Source organism: Anolis carolinensis, chromosome 6 (assembly GCF_035594765.1).
Source record: "Anolis carolinensis isolate JA03-04 chromosome 6, rAnoCar3.1.pri, whole genome shotgun sequence".
Classification (NCBI taxonomy): domain Eukaryota; kingdom Metazoa; phylum Chordata; class Lepidosauria; order Squamata; family Dactyloidae; genus Anolis; species Anolis carolinensis.
Genome location: NC_085846.1, coordinates 32,931,549 through 32,947,456, shown reverse-complemented (window position 1 = coordinate 32,947,456; position 15,908 = coordinate 32,931,549). Strand labels below are relative to the sequence as shown.

At 41.5% G+C, this 15,908-nt stretch overlaps 1 long non-coding RNA gene across 1 annotated transcript in view; it reads left to right on the top strand.

The window, feature by feature from the left end:
• The first annotated feature begins 897 nt into the window (after positions 1–897).
• The window catches only part of LOC134300027 (uncharacterized), a 35,597-nt gene continuing 20,586 nt past the window's right edge, over positions 898–15,908 (top strand). The window contains exon 1 of the long non-coding RNA XR_010007289.1: positions 898–1,497. This is a non-coding gene — a long non-coding RNA (uncharacterized LOC134300027). The remainder of the gene's footprint in view (positions 1,498–15,908) is intronic.

Below are 15,908 nucleotides of genomic sequence, written 5' to 3'. Positions count from 1 at the left end.
TTTGATGCCTTCAAGTCATTTCTGAGTTATGGCGAACCTATCCTGGAGTTTTCTTGTCAAAATTTGTTCAGAGATTGGGGGTTTTTTTCTTCCTTTGGGTGCATCTCCACTGTAAAATGAATACAGTTTGACCACAACTTTGACGACTGTGGTGCGAAGTCATGGAATGCTGGGAATTGTAGTTTTACAAAGTCCTTAGCCTTTTCTGCCAAGGACTGCTATGGAAGGTCCAGAGTGTCTGTTAAAAGTGATGTCAAACTGCATTCCTTCTATAGTGTAGAAGATATGATGCTATAGCAGTGGTTCTGAACCTGTGGGTCCTCAGATGTTTTGGCCTCCAACTCCCAGAAATCCGATCAGCTGGTTTTGTGTGTGTGTGTGTCAGGAGCAACCTGAGTTGCTTCTGGAGTAAGAGAATTGGCCGCCTGCAAGGACGTTACCCAGGGGTCGCCCGGATGTTTCCCATCCTTATGGGAGGCTTCTCTCATGTCCCCGCATGGAGCTGGAGCTAATAGAGGGAGCTCATCCACGCTCTCCCCGGGTGGGATTCGTACCTGGCAGCCTTCAGGTCAGCAACCCAACCTTCAAGTCACAAGGCTTTTATCCCCTAGGCCATGGAGGCTCCTCGATCAGCTGGTAAACTGGCTGGGATTTCTGGGAGTTGTAGGCCAAAACACTTGGGACCCACAGGTTAAGGACCACTATGCTATAGTATTGCAAACTTTTGTTATTGCCTATTGAAACCCTTGTGACTTTTTGGCCCGCCTTGTAGTTGTAGGTGAGGCTCCAGCCCTCTTTGGCAGAGATTGTTTAAAAAGATCTTATAAACACGACCACTGCCAGGATCCCACAGCAGTGAGTGATTGGCAGTTAAGGCGGTGTGGAGCTCCATTGGTTCCAATGAGGCGAGATGCACCCCGGTTCAGCCCAGGGCGCCACGCTGGCAAGAGGAAGAGAGAGAGAGCGACACGCTCTTAAAGGCGCACGCACCCGCAGTCAACCCATTCCCTTGGCCGCCCTCCCGCTCTTGCCCCAAATCCCGGCTCAGGGAGGAAGGGAAGGCGCGGATCCAGCGGCGGGGCCCGGGAGCCCGTGGCCTCCCCGCGTGACCGTGGAGCCGCCCCAGACGGCCACCCAGGAGGGCTGGGAGGGAGCAGGAGGAGGAGCCGGCCGGGCCGCGTGAGCAGGGAAGCCCCACGCCTTCCTTCTTCCCTCTCTCCCTCCCTCCCTCCCTCCTGCCTTCCTTACACTCAGGCCAAAGCCAGCAATAATCCACGCAGGCCTTGGCAATGGATTGAGGGCGAGGCCCTGGGGTCCTCCACAATCACACCTGCACTGTTGATTCATGACAGTGTGGCCCCACTGTCACTGCCCTGGCTCAATACTATGGGGTCATAATGGAGTCCTAGAAAATCTTCAACCTTCTATAGTAAACTGCAACTCTAGCTGGATACACACTGCCCTATATCCCAGGATCTTGATCCCAGATGACACTAGGTAACAAAATTTGAAAACTTTCTCAACCTGGTTTGAAAGTATCACTTCCTCAATTGTGTAGTACAGTAGAGTCTCACTTATCCAAGCCTCGCTTATCCAAGCCTCTGGATAATCCAAGCCATTTTTATAGTCAGTGTTTTCAATATATTGTGATAGTTTGGTGCTAAATTCGTAAATACAATAATTACAACATAACATTACTGCATATTGAACTACTTTTTCTGTCAAATTTGTTGTCTAACATGATGTTTTGGTGCTTAATTTGTAAAATCATAACCTAATTTGATGTTTAATAGGCTTTTCCTTAATCCTTCCTTATTATCCAAGTTATTCGCTTATCCAAGCTTTTGCCGGCCCGTTTAGCTTGGATAAGTGAGACTCTACTGTATTTAATTTGAAAGTATGTAGTTATTATACTCCAGGCCAGGTATGGGCAAACTGGGCCCTCCAGGTGTTTTGGACTCTTAACTTCCACAGTTCCTAACAACCTGGAGAGTCCAAGTTTGCCCATGCCTGATCCAGACTCTTATAATCCAGAGCAAAGCAGATCGGCCCCTTCCACACAGCTGATTAAAATCCCCCATTATTGGGCTAATGCAGTGGGTCTCAACCTGTGGGGTCCCTAGGTGTTTTGGCCTTCAACTCCCGGAAATCTGACCAGCTGGTAAACTGGCTGGGATTTCTGAGAGTTGTAGGCCAAAACACCTGGGGACTCACAAGTTGAGAATCACTGGGCTAATGGATTATGACCAGTTAGAACTGGCATATTAGGAATTGTGGGAGTTGTAGTCCAAAACACCTGGAGGGCCCAAGTTTGCCCATGCTTGTGTTAGGATCACAAGCTAATGGGGATTTTGACCTGTTGGGATCATAACCTATTGGGTAGTAGAGTTTCACAGGTGTTCCTTTAGTTTCTTGGGTAATGGAAGATCACGAGGCACATCAATACCTTTTTTCTATTCAATGCTCTTGGCAAAGATTCAAGCAGACTTTTAAAGTAACATGTTTGTTTACTCATAACTTCATGTATTTGAAGATAAAGGCACATTTCTTGTCTGGTTAAACTTTTTGTATCTAACTTCTGGTCTTTTAATAGTCTCTTCAAAACTATATTGCTTTGTACAGCTCTCTTTAATAACAGTCGACTTCCAAGGAAACACAAGCCTCAACACTGCTGTCTTCTAACTCCTAGCACTGACTTCTGCACTCAAGCAGACTCAAGCCTCAACGGACATTTCTTTTAAAACTGAACATTAATCCAAACAGTCACATGGTCTGCAGCCCCTCCTACTGCTTTAAGTACACAGAACTAAGGAAACTGCAAACCAAATAAGACATACACTTCAGGAATTAAACTGACACATTATAAAACAGACAATACAGTACATTAAATAGAGGAGGCTTGAGAAGGTTGCTATCCTACACACATTATCTGCTTTGAACTGGAATATATGGCAGTGTGAGACAACCCAGTTCAAAGCAAATAATGTGAGATTTTCTGCCTTGATATTCAGGGTTATGCTATGGAATCCTGCAAGTTAAATCTCTGTATGTACTTTCACTTTCTCTGCCCAAGAGTGCCAGTGCTTCACCAAACGACAGATCCCTGCATTCCATAGCATGTAGCTATGTCAGTTAAAGCGGGGTCAAACCGCATTTATTCTGCAGTATAGATCCACCCTAGGTGGCTGAGATGGCAACATCTGTGCTATCTGCTGTATGCAAGCTTTATTTCAAGTTCAAAATTGTGAAAAATATAGTGTATGAAATAACTTTAAGGTTATGTGTATAAGGTGTATATGGGACATAAAGTAATCTCATGTTTAGACCTGGGTCCCCTCTCCAAGATCTCTTACGTTGTTGTTGTGTGTCTTCAAATAGCTCCGGTGGCAACCTAAGGCAACTTATCAGGATTTTATTTAATATTCAGCACCCCAAATTACATTTAAAATAGCTATAATACTAGCTGTGCCCGGCCACGCGTTGCTGTGGCGTTGTCTGGTGGTGTTGTTGAGAAATTGTTGAGGTAGTGGTGGTATTGAATGTCTGTTGTATGGTTGTCTTTATGTTTAGTATGCACACTGAAGTGGATTATATGGCAGTGTGGAGTCAAGATAATCCAGTTAAAATCTGATAATCTGTGGAAGAGGCCTAAGTGAGGCCTAACTGTGCCTGTCCCCTGGGCTGAGTGAGTTGCTAGGAGACCAAGTGGGTGGAGCTTAGCCTTCAAACTGGCAGCAGTTGGATAAAAACTATTATTCCTCTCCTTGTAATTAGGTCTTTATTTTTCTTTTCTTTTTCTTGTATCAACCTAGAGCCGTGAATGATGGGTTGTGTTGTCAGATTTCGAGGTTAGGGGGCCTGTAGTTTTGTTGTTTTGTCTGCTGCCCTGATGCCATCACTCTTATATATATATAGATTGGGGGGGGGGGGATTCATTGCAGCCCTGTGTAAGATTTATTTCTAGCATACCTCTCTCTGTGGATCGAGGTGGAGAACTACAAGTGTCACAACAATAACATTGGTTAAAAGAGAGTATAAAACCAATACATATTAAAATCTATCAACAAATACTTTAAAAACATAATATAAAAATAAGCTGGAAAGGCCTGCCGGAAGACACTAGTTTGCTGATTTAAACTTAGACAGCATCTGAACATGTGAGGCAGGCCAGGCTGACAGATCACACTGACCTAAGGTCATCTAGTGGGTGATAGATCTAAATTTCCTAGATCCCAGTTCAGCACCTTGAGCCACTGCCATCACATGGACTTTCATTGTCTTGCCAGGAAAAAAGAAATCTAAATAATAAACTGAACGGTAACACATTCTTCTCTGCTCTGTGTCAACAGTGCTGTGAACCAACTGGTCAATTATCTATTGCTCCAAAGAGGAAAAGTATGACCTGAAAAGAGCTGATTGATTTTCATACGATTGGCACGTGCTGATGGAAATCTGATGTAAATTTAAAATGATAAATTCTTATCACATAAACAGAAGTACAGCTTAGCACAGAGGAAAAAATGATCCACAGTCATTTGCCTAATAGCTGTTGGTGGATATCTTATAATCCTTCATTTCCTCTCCTTCTTATGGTTCTTGATTGTTAAGCCTCACTAGAACTGGATTGCCCTTCAAACTGGGAACTGTCTGCTTTGTAAAGTTGTAAAGCTGTAAATCAAGATTTGACCCAGTTCTTACTGCCGGGATAAACCCAAGTCGTGGTGACTTCCAAATGCTTAACCTGTGCGTGATTGGAGTGTTCTGGATCTTCTAATGACGTCTTACAGTGGTCTTTCTCAGCCTTTTTACCTTGGAGGAATCCTTGAAATCATTTTTAGATCTCACAGAACCCTTGCAAAAATAATAATGTTATGTTATCATATTTTTGCAAAAACTCTCGCAGCCTCTTATGGAACAACTGAGTTTCAGAGAGACCTGGTTTAGAAACTCTGACTTAAAGACTTAATAGGTTTATGGTGCAATCCTATAGTTGAGCTGACCCACTGAATTGATTTTTTAATAGTGGCTCCTTCCATGGTAAATCTAATTGGTCCAGTGGCTCTACTTTAATCAGGTCTAACAATAAGATTTAAGCTTGTATATGTCCAGAATATATGTATATATAATGTTTGAATGTGTATCGAAGAGTTCTACAGCTTCACCAGACTGCTAAAATGGGTTTTGGAGAAAATGAAGCCTGAACTCTCCCTAGAAGCCAAGATGACTTAACGGAGATTATCGTACTTTGGCCCCCTTCTTAGAAGACATGACTCATTAGAAAAGACACTACTACTTGGTAAGATTGAGGGCAGTAGGACAAGAGGAAGACCACGTTACAAATGGAAGAACATAATCAAAGAAGTAATGGCCCTGAGCTTGTAAGACCTTAACCTGGAGGCAGCAGCCCATAAGGCAACCTCTCCACAAGTTACTAAGCAGAATTGCAGAGTCAGGGGCATTGCTGAAGCCCCCAGCCCTTACCTCAATGTTCTTAAACCCAGAATATTTGTATGGGTGTGTGTGCATGAACATACCAATACAAGATTCAGCCCTTTCAGAGCACACAGACTGTGCACACTGAGTCTGGTGAAGTAGACTTTGTAGAGAGTACAAATCCCAGTGTTATGGAAACTGACATCCTAAAAGTTGTTTGTCCAAGCTCTGGCTAGATTTATTTTCTGCCACTTCCAACAGGAGGATATGGGGAGGGGAAGGTGGTTTCTTAATGAATGAATGGTCTGCAAAACCATTGATAACACTGATTATTGTCCAAGGATTTTCCTTTGTTTATATGTATAGTCAGCCCTTCACTTAAGGAGTCATTGTGGTGCAATGGGTTAAACCAGTGTTTCTCAACCTGGGGGTCGGGACCCCTGGGGGGATCACAAGGGGGTGTCAGAGGGATGCCAAAGACCATCAGAACACACATACAGTAGAGTCTCACTTATCCAACACTCGCTTATCCAACGTTCTAGATTATCCAACGCATTTTTGTAATCAATGTTTTCAATATATCATGATATTTTGGTGCTAAATTCATAAATACAGTAATTACTACATAGCATTACTGTGTATTGAACTACTTTTTCTGTCAAATTTGTTGTATAACATGATGTTTTGGTGCTTACTTTGTAAAATCATAACCTAATTTGATGTTTAATAGGTTTTTCCTTAATCTCTCCTTATTATCCAACATATTCGCTTATCCAACGTTCTGCCGGCCCGTTTACGTTGGATAAGCGAGACTCTACTGTACAGTAATTACTACATAGCATTACTGCGTATTGAACTACTTTTTCTGTCAAATTTGTTGTATAACATGATGTTTTGGTGATTAATTTGTAAAATCATAACCTAATTTGATGTTTAATAGGCTTTTCCTTAATCCCTCCTTATTATCCAACATATTTGCTTATCCAACATTCCGCCGGCCTGTTTATGTTAGATAAGTGAGACTCTACTGTATTTCTGACGGTCTTAGTTAATTGTAGGTTAACTATATATCCCAGCAACTACAACTCTCAAATGACAAAATCAACCCCTCCCAAGCCAACCAGTATTCAGATATGAGATATTTGTGCCAAATTTGTTCCAGATTCATAGTTGTTTGGGTTCACAGTGCTCTCTGGATGTAGGTGAACGACATCTTCCTTAAATCACTGTCAGTTCCTTCCAAATCCCTCCAGTACTTTCTGTTGGTCATGGGGGTTCGGTGAGGGAAGTTTGGCCCAATTCTATTGTTGGTGGAGTTCAAAATGCTCTTTGATCGTAGGTGAACTATAAATCCCAGAAAATACAACTCCAAAATGTCAAGGTCTATTTTCCCCAAACTCCACCAGTGTTCACATTTGGGCATATTGAGTATTTGTGCCAAGTTTGCTCCAGATCCATCATTGTTTGAGTCCACAGTATTCTCCAGATGTAGGTGAACTACAACTCCAAAGCTCAAGGTTAATGCCCACCAAACCCTTCCCTTATTTCCTGTTATTCATAGGAGTTCTGTGTGCCTAGTTTGGTTCAATTCCATCATTAGTGGGGTTCAGACACTCTTTGATTGTAGGTGAACTATAAATCCCAGCAACTACAACTCCCAAATGACAAAATCAATCCCTCCCAACCCCGCCAGTATTCAAATTTGAGTGTATCGGGTATTTGTGCCAAATTTGGTCTAGTGAATGAAAATGCATCCTGCATATCAGATTTTTTTTTTAAATTGAGATTCATAACAGTAGCAAAATTACAGTTATGAAATAGCAATGAAATTAATTTTATGGTTGGGGGGTCACCAAAGCATGAGGAAGTGTATCAAGGGGTCGTGGCATTAGGAAGGTTGAGAATCACTAAGTTGAACCCTTGTAAACTGCTGACCTGAAGGTTCCCGGTTCAAATCCACGAGAAGGTGAGCTTCCGTCAGCTCTAGCTTGCGGGCACATGAGAGAAGTCCCCCAGTAACACATCCGGGCATCCCCTGAGCAATGTATACGTCCAATTCTCTCACACCAGAAGCAACTTGCAGTATGTTCTCAAGTAGCTTCTGACATGACAGAAAAAAGACTTCATATTCTTAAATGGGTTAAAGGCACCATTCCCGAAAATGAAAAACCCGGAATTAAAAAAACATGCTATTCTGTTAACTGGGGATAGCACCTATAGATCATCTGGCCTAAGTTGACCATGGAAGCACATTGGAGGACCTAGAGATTCCTAAAAATAACATTGTAATCAAATTTGTGAATAATCAAATCCACAAAAGGCAAACCTGCAAATGTGGAGAGTCAAATGTATAATTCAGCCAAAAGGTCCAGCACAGTGGAATGGTTTGAATGCTTGGAGCAAGACCAGAATTCGAATCCCTGCTTGGCCATGGAAATCTACAGGGCAAACCTAGAAAGGTTACATTCTCTCAGCCTAAGAAGGTGGCAATGGCAAACTCCTTTGAAACAATCTCATCGAGAGAATCCTGTGAAAGGATGGCCTTAGTATCACCATAATTCACAAGCAATTTAAATTGATTGTAGTGGTAAGACACACCACAGATCAGACAGGTTTTAAGCACTACAGTGGGAACTAGGACTAAATTAGGTAATGATCTCCCAAGCCTGAGCCAACCACAGATGGCTGTGCTTGCTTAACTTTCCCAGGGTTTTGCACAGTCACCTTCCCATTGGCATGCAATACATCCCTATTTCCTATGCCTTCCCTTTTGCACACTGAGCCCGGAAGCAGCAGGAGTAATTGCAGGGGGTGGATGGCAAATCCACACTGATGAAACAACAATACTCCATTGTTCTGTGGGACAAAAACAGATATACCATAATTTGTGTGGTGATAATGATGGTGCTGCAGAGAATCCATGCTGCTGAATTTTAGAAGAGAGGAAACATTCCTGTTCAACATTGTTTTTAATGATTTTGTGCATGAAACAAACTTGCATATACTGAACCATCAGAAAGCAAGGTGTTGCTCTCTCAAGCCACGCATGAGGACAATGCTGGAGTATTTCAGATTTTGCAATTCTAGGTAAAGGAGGTTTAAAATGTCTTAACTTATCTGAAAAGGTAGGCTGTGTGTTCCTAAGCACATAAGTATAAACATAAAACAATTTATTCCATAGAGGAGAGGTCAAGAAAGAGGGAAATACAACTTTCATTCTTCCTCCACTTACCGTATATACTTGAGTATAAGCCAACCCAAATATAAACCGAGGCACCTAATTTTACCACAAAAAAATGGGAAAACGTATTGACTTGAGTATAAGCTGAGGGTGGGAAATGCAGCAGCTACTGGTAAATTAAAAATTAAAAATAGATACCAATAAAATTACATTAATTGAGCATCAGTAGGTTAAATATTTTTGAATATTTACATACAACTATAATTTAACATATGATTTTCCAACTCTGATAAAATCATTATTCTAACCTTTTTCAATGTAAATGTGCTTACGTATCCTTCCAATGATAGAGTAAAATAATAAATGTAATAATAACAATAATAATAGTTTTTAGCCCTTTTTAGGGCTGAAAAAGCCCCCCTTGGTTTATACTCGAGTGAGGGTCCTGGCCGGCTTATATTCGGGTTGGCTTATACTCGAGTATATTTGTAATCAGAGTTGAACAGTCTTATCTTATTAAAGTCTTATTATCTTAAATTACAGTTTTATGTAAATATTCAAAAACATTTAACCTACTGATGCCTCAATTAATGTAATTTTATTGGTATCTATTTTTATTTTTATTTTTGAAATTTACCAATAGCTACTGCATTTCCCACCCTCGTCATATACTCGAGTCAATACGTTTTCCCAGTTCTTGTGGTAAAATTAGGTGCCTTGGCTTATGTTCAGGTCGGCTTATATGCGAGTATATACAGTATGTCGGTGGTGAATTCTGGAATGAAAGTGGGTTAATGTCAGAAAATGGTGGTATCTAGTCTATAGGGTATTGTGGGCTAGTGATTATTCCGGAGATTCTTTAAATTTTAGCAATGTTTGGGGATGTTTTTAAAGTGTAGGTTTGAGTATAGTAGGCTAATGGAGTGGATGTTGGTTTGTATGGAAGTAGTTGAGGCACTTTTAGGAGGTTTTTGGAAGCCAAGGTGGAGGAGGTGTGTGTTTGTGTGATAAAGCTTTTGAATGGGAGGTGGAACTCTTGTGTGAGATAATTTAGCTGTTTGTGAAACTGAGGTAGTTGAGAATGCAGGGCAATGCCTCTAATTAAATAACCTATTTGTGTTCCCTTAGCGTGCACACATCCGCAGAAATGCACAGCACTGACATTTTCCCTGCAGAGAGATGTATGATCTTTCTTTTTAGAGCAAGCCAAGACACCTCCCGGCACCCCATGCTTTTTGGTGCAGTCGGCTTCCTTTGCAAATGCAGCCACACACAGGGACAAGACAGCTGCAGAATACAAAAATATTCATCAAGGTGCCTAGGACGCCCTTTGCCAGGACTTTTAAATGCATTTTTGGCATGAAAGCACTGCAGAAGTATTTCTTTTTCAAAAGGGGTGAGGTTTGTAGGTCAGTTTAAGCATTGCTTGACTTACACACAATGACACATTTTTCGCTGTTTTATTGCATGGTTGTTCATCATTGCTGTTGGCCTTTTCATTTTCTCACATATCCTTCAATATTTACTAATGAGGAAAAAGACAAAAACAGCAGTTTACTTTTGCCTGATCCACTAGGAAAGATAAGATTCAACACCCTCCTCCCATCTCAGTTAAGGGACTGCAAACTACTTTGGCACTTTTTTGCATCAGCTGAAGCGTGCTGAGGACATAGGAGGCAAAAAGGAAGGGAGAAAATTTGGGGCGTTTTAAAAGCAGCTGAAAAGTGGGAATACAGAGGACTAATCAGGAGTGTTTCTGCCAAATTGAAACAGCTAGTATACAACAAGCTTGTCCAACCTGCGGCCCAGAATGGCTATCTATGAATGTGGCACAACACAAAATTGTAAACTTACTTAAATATTATGAGATTATTTTGCAAACTTTTTTGTAACTCAATTGTGCAGTTGTCGAATGCGGACTTTTAGACAAAATGGAATGAAATAATCAGAATATGTTATATCCACAAATATCTGAGTATAATCTATAATTTGCATTATAATTTTCAACAGTTTGGCCAGAACAAACAAAAAACTCTTAAAATAAATAAAATAATGAGCAAAAGGACTCCGTTGCAATGTCGCTAATAATAATAATAATAATAATAATAATAACAACAACAACAACAACAACAACAACAACAACAACTTTATTTTTATATCCCGCCTCCATCTCCCTGAAGGGACTTGGGGTGGCTAACATGGGGCCAAGCCCCAGACAATCACAATAACACAAAATAAAATAAAACACATAATCAACGAGCAGAAATTAAAACCAGATAAAAACACATTCAGGAGTTACCAATTAACTCATCAGCTATTGTTAGTGTTAGGGCATTTTACATGTGGCCCAAGACAATTCTTCTTCTTCCAATGTGGCCCAGGGAAGCCAAAAGACTGGACACCCCTGATATATAAAGATGCATTGGGCCAGATCAATTCATGCTGCAGCTTATTACCCTCCCTTAAGCAATAAAAGGTCTTTCGCACGTGTAGAGAAGCGCATGGTCACGACTGACATTGCGCAACTGGTGGTTTTCTTGCCCACAGACATGCACGCAGGCTTGAAGGAACTTGTTTGGCAGTCTTTTAATAACCTATATACAATTAGATTTGGAACTGGGAAACACCACTACTAGCTGAACAGATGAGTCATATTTTCGTTCAAACATTTCTAGGATGCCAACTGTTCCACCAGCTACTTTAGTTGCCTCTTTCACAAGAGTTTGGTGTGCAGATGTTTGCAGGCAATAACATTGGTCTCCATACCAGCAGATATTTCCAGTTTCAATTTCTGGGTTCTTCCCTTGAAATTACAAAGGGACAGGGCAAGTTTTTGTTTCTTCCATGAGCCAGCTGGTGTTCTGAGCTAAAACTGATGTTAAGCTCAGGTAAAACAGGCCCATCGAAATGAATTTAACTTCCTAACTGTTATTTGCATAAATCTAATTGTTTCAGAAGGTCTATTTTTTTTTACAGTATCATCTAATTTCTGTATATACAGTCTATCTGTAACATTTGTTGGAGTTATGGGTATAGAGCTCCCACAAAAGTGGAAAAACTACAAATGAAACAAAAAAGTACCCGAGAGAACACCTCTAGGAATCTCAAATCCTCCATCATGACTGTGATCAACATCCATCAGAAGTTGACCACAGAATTGCACTGAAGGACTTGGAGATTCCTAGAAAGGATATTTTAATCAAATCTGTGAATAATCAAATCCACAGAAGTCAAACAAATGTGGAGGGCCAATTGTACAGTATATTCTGCTTCTCAGGCATCTGATGTGAGGTTCAAACAATTATGTTTGTGCCAATCGACTACAACTGTCTATTTCTTTCCTAGAAATTTGACCAGCAAGAAATGGTTCAGGGATCAGAACCAGTCTGTTCTACTTAGGCCACCACTACTCTAGAATACAAGAATAGTCCTTGCCCAAAGGAGTTCAATTGAATATTTAACATAGGAAACAGCAGAGGAAGGAAATATGAAGACAGAAGAGGTGAACTGGAAAAAAACCATGTTTTTTTCAATCACACATGCTCAGATTTGACAGAACTCAGAGGTTTTGAGAGTTGTAGTCCAAAGTTCTGTCCCAGGGTAACAATGGAACTTTCACCCTTTAATTACACTTGCTTGACCAAGTTTCCCTCTTTCCACATCAGCATGTGTTTCAGAGTGAAAACATTTACATATCACCTTTTCTCCATTGACCCCATGTCTCAAAGCTCCACAAGTCCTTATCTTTCTTCCCACATGATTCTCACAACAATCCTGTGAGTTAGGTCAGGCTGAAGAAGAGTGACTGTTGCAAAATATACAGTTTCAAGCCTGAATGAGGACCAAACATGGATTTCCAGATTTCCAATCCAATGCTCAAAACAACCCAACATACTGACTATCCAATACTATGATCTGTTACATGAGGACTAAACCTGGATCTCTGCATTCTCAATCCAATGCTTGAAACAAGCCAACACACTGACTATCAAAGACTTTGACCTGTGCCATGAGGACCAAACCTGGACCTTCGAATTCCCAATCCAATGCTTAAAACAACCCAACACACTGACTATCCAATACTATGACCTGTTGCAGTAGGACCGAATCTGGATCTCTGCATTCCCAATCCAATGCTCAAAACAACCCAACACACTGACTATCCAATACTATGACCTGTTGCAGTAGGACCGAATCTGGATCTCTGCATTCCCAATCCAATGCTCAAAACAACCCAACACACTGACTATCCAATTTTATGACCTGTTGCATGAGGACCGAACCTGGATCTCCACATTCCCAATCCAATGCTCAAAACAACCCAAAACACTGACTATCCAATACTGTGACCTGTTGCACATCCAAACATTTAGGTATTCAAAATACAAGATACATAGTATCCTGGTTTAAAATTATTCCCTAGCAAGACAGCTGCAAGAAGCATGTTGCGATCACTGTAAAACCGTTTAGGATTTTAAAAATTGTTTATTTCAAATATAGTATAGTGGTTTGAGTATTGGACTGTGACTCTTAGAGTCTAGAGTTCAAATGCCTCCTAGGCCATGAAACCCAATGAGTAACTTTGGCCAAGTCACGCATTCTTAGCTTCAGAGGAAAGCAAGGGTAAATCTCTTCTGAACAAAACTTGACCAGAAAACATGTGATAAATTTGCTTTAGGGGGCCGCCATGAGTTGGAAACAACCCGAAGGCAAACCACAACCAACAATATGGCTATTGTTTCTCTCGTGTTGTTTTCCCCTTTCCGAAGGAGTTGAAATCAAAGGCAAAGGGGGGGGGGGTGCTGCTGTGTGCTGTAGTGTATATCCCTTTTCAGGGTGTTGTCTCCAACCCACTTGGAGGCCTGCCTTTTGTAAACGGTTCCATGTGAATTCCTGCCTTTCTGGTTCCTTGTGTTTTCCAAAGCCGTATCCACTGGAGAAAGGCTGTTTGTTTTAAAAGCCTTGCCCCCCTTCTCTTTCTCTCTCTTTCGCTCTCTCTGTCACATGCTCAGGACATGTGAGGTGTGTTCCATTTTTAGCCACAACAACTTCTTCCCTAGGCATCTCTGCTGCAGTGACATGTGCAAGGCCAAGAGGCGGAGGCAGCGCACGTGTACGAACAGGATCCCAGCCGTCCCTCCGTCTCCCTCTGTCTGTGTGTGGTTTCTGGCTACAGGAAATTCCTGTTACAAAGCAAAGTGTGATTTATTTTTCTGGCTAGAAGCGAGAGGAGGTGGGGCCTTTTTAGTTGTGTTTTTCAGTGTTCTATCTCTCAGAAACTAGGTCGTGGAGAGAAGACTTGCCTTGCCCAAACCAAGACTCCTGTTAGGAATATTTCAGTATTCCCCTAGTGGATATTCAAGGGGAAAAGGAGGTGGGAGTTTGGCGAGGAAAGCCTTCTACGCAGAGGAACTGCAGTGCAGCCAAATGCAAGATGTTTACCTCTGCAGTGAGCTTCAATGTCCTTTCCTGTACTTGGCAAAAGAAAGACAGCAAGAGAATATAGGGAAATAGCTAGGCAGAGCAGGAGAGTTTTAGTCTGGAACACCAAGTGTTCCAAGTACAAGGTGCAAGTCGACTTTAGAGGCTATTTTCCAGGTTGCTGGGTTTTTTTTCAAAAAGTAAAAGTGGTTTTAGCTGCTGAACACATTATTTTATCCAGCTGCATGTATGTTTAAATAGGATTGCCTTTGGATGCATCTACATGTAGAATTAATGCAGTTGGATTCCACTCTAACTGCCATAGCTCTTTGCTATGAAATCCTGGGAGCTGTAGTTTGGTGAGGTATCAACACTCTTCCATACAGAAGGTACCTTGTAAAAACTGAAACTCCCATCATTACATAGCAGTGGGCCATGGAAAATAAAGTGATTTCAAACTGCAATAATTCAACAGTGTAGAGATGTACCAGAATGGCTGAACAAACCATGGATTTAAGCTTCTACTCAATAAGGTAGAAATCATGTGAGTAGTAGTTTACAAGATCTGTAGCCTTCGCTGCCAAAGAGTGCTGTTGCCTCACTAAACTACAAATCTAAGGATTCCATAGCATTCAGTCATGGCAATTAAAGTGGTGTGAACTGCATTAATTCTACAGTGTAGATGCACCCTTTTGTGGAGGCGAGTGTCTGGATTATAGCACTGAATCCACCTGTAATTTATTACATTTAGGCCCCTTCCATACAGCTGAATACAATCCCACATTATCTGTGTTGAACTGGAATAAATGGCAGTGTGGACTCAGATAACCCAGGGCCCTTCCACACAGCTATATAATCCAGAATATCAAGGCAGAAAATCCCACAATATTTGCTTTGAACTGGGTTATCTGAGTTCACACTGCCATTTATTCCAGTTCAAAGCAGAAAATGTAGGATTTTCTACCTTGATATTCTGGGTTATATGGCTATGTGGAAGGGCCCAAAATATGAGCAATCAGGGATGAAAGCTCCCCAATCAAAAGTTTTGACAGGCGTTAACACTTTTGACATACATAGAACATAACCAAGTAAATCTTCAAGCTCCTGTATCCAGAGAATGTATAAAACAGAACCTATTGTTCTGTACATCTTGTGTTATTCTGTGACACCAAGAAGACAACAATATTAAGCATCCTCTGTTATATTTGACAAGCAGCCCCAGAAGCAGACTGTTGAAAAACCACACCGGAAACAAGAAAGTTAATAAATCCAATGCAGTGTTCATTCATACAGGCAGGAAAAAATATTCCCCTTGGGGCTGATGTATACTAGAGAGTTCCCACAGGCAAGTTCCGGCATTCCAGCCCTGGAATGTAAAAACCAAAGCTGCCTTCTAAGGCGGAAGGAACATGTAAATTGCAAATGGACTGTCGGGCTGAAATGTAATGAGCCAAACAAGTCTAGGAAAACTGACTGCTTCTTCCCACTCCTTGCTGAGTTCAGTTTATCCAAGTGGTGTGACGTCCCCATGGCAGCCTCGTATAGGATCTAGTTCCCAAAGAAGAAATAATAAGAATAATAAGAATTGAAGAGACCACAAGGTTCATCTGGTCCAAACCACACTACACCAGTATGGTGTAGTTCAGGCATGGACAAACTTTTTTGCCTTGGGGCGCATTGTGGGCTGGGCCAGGAGAAAGGACAGTTGGGTACTCACTGGGTGGGACGAGCCCTGGAGGGAGAAGGCCTGAGAGAGGGAGGGACCAGGAGGGGGTAGGGCAGGGCCCGGGCCATCCTCAGGTTGTCCTCCTGGCATAAGAACAGAGATGATCACCCATCCTTATGTTGGAAGGAAAACGAGACATGTGACGAT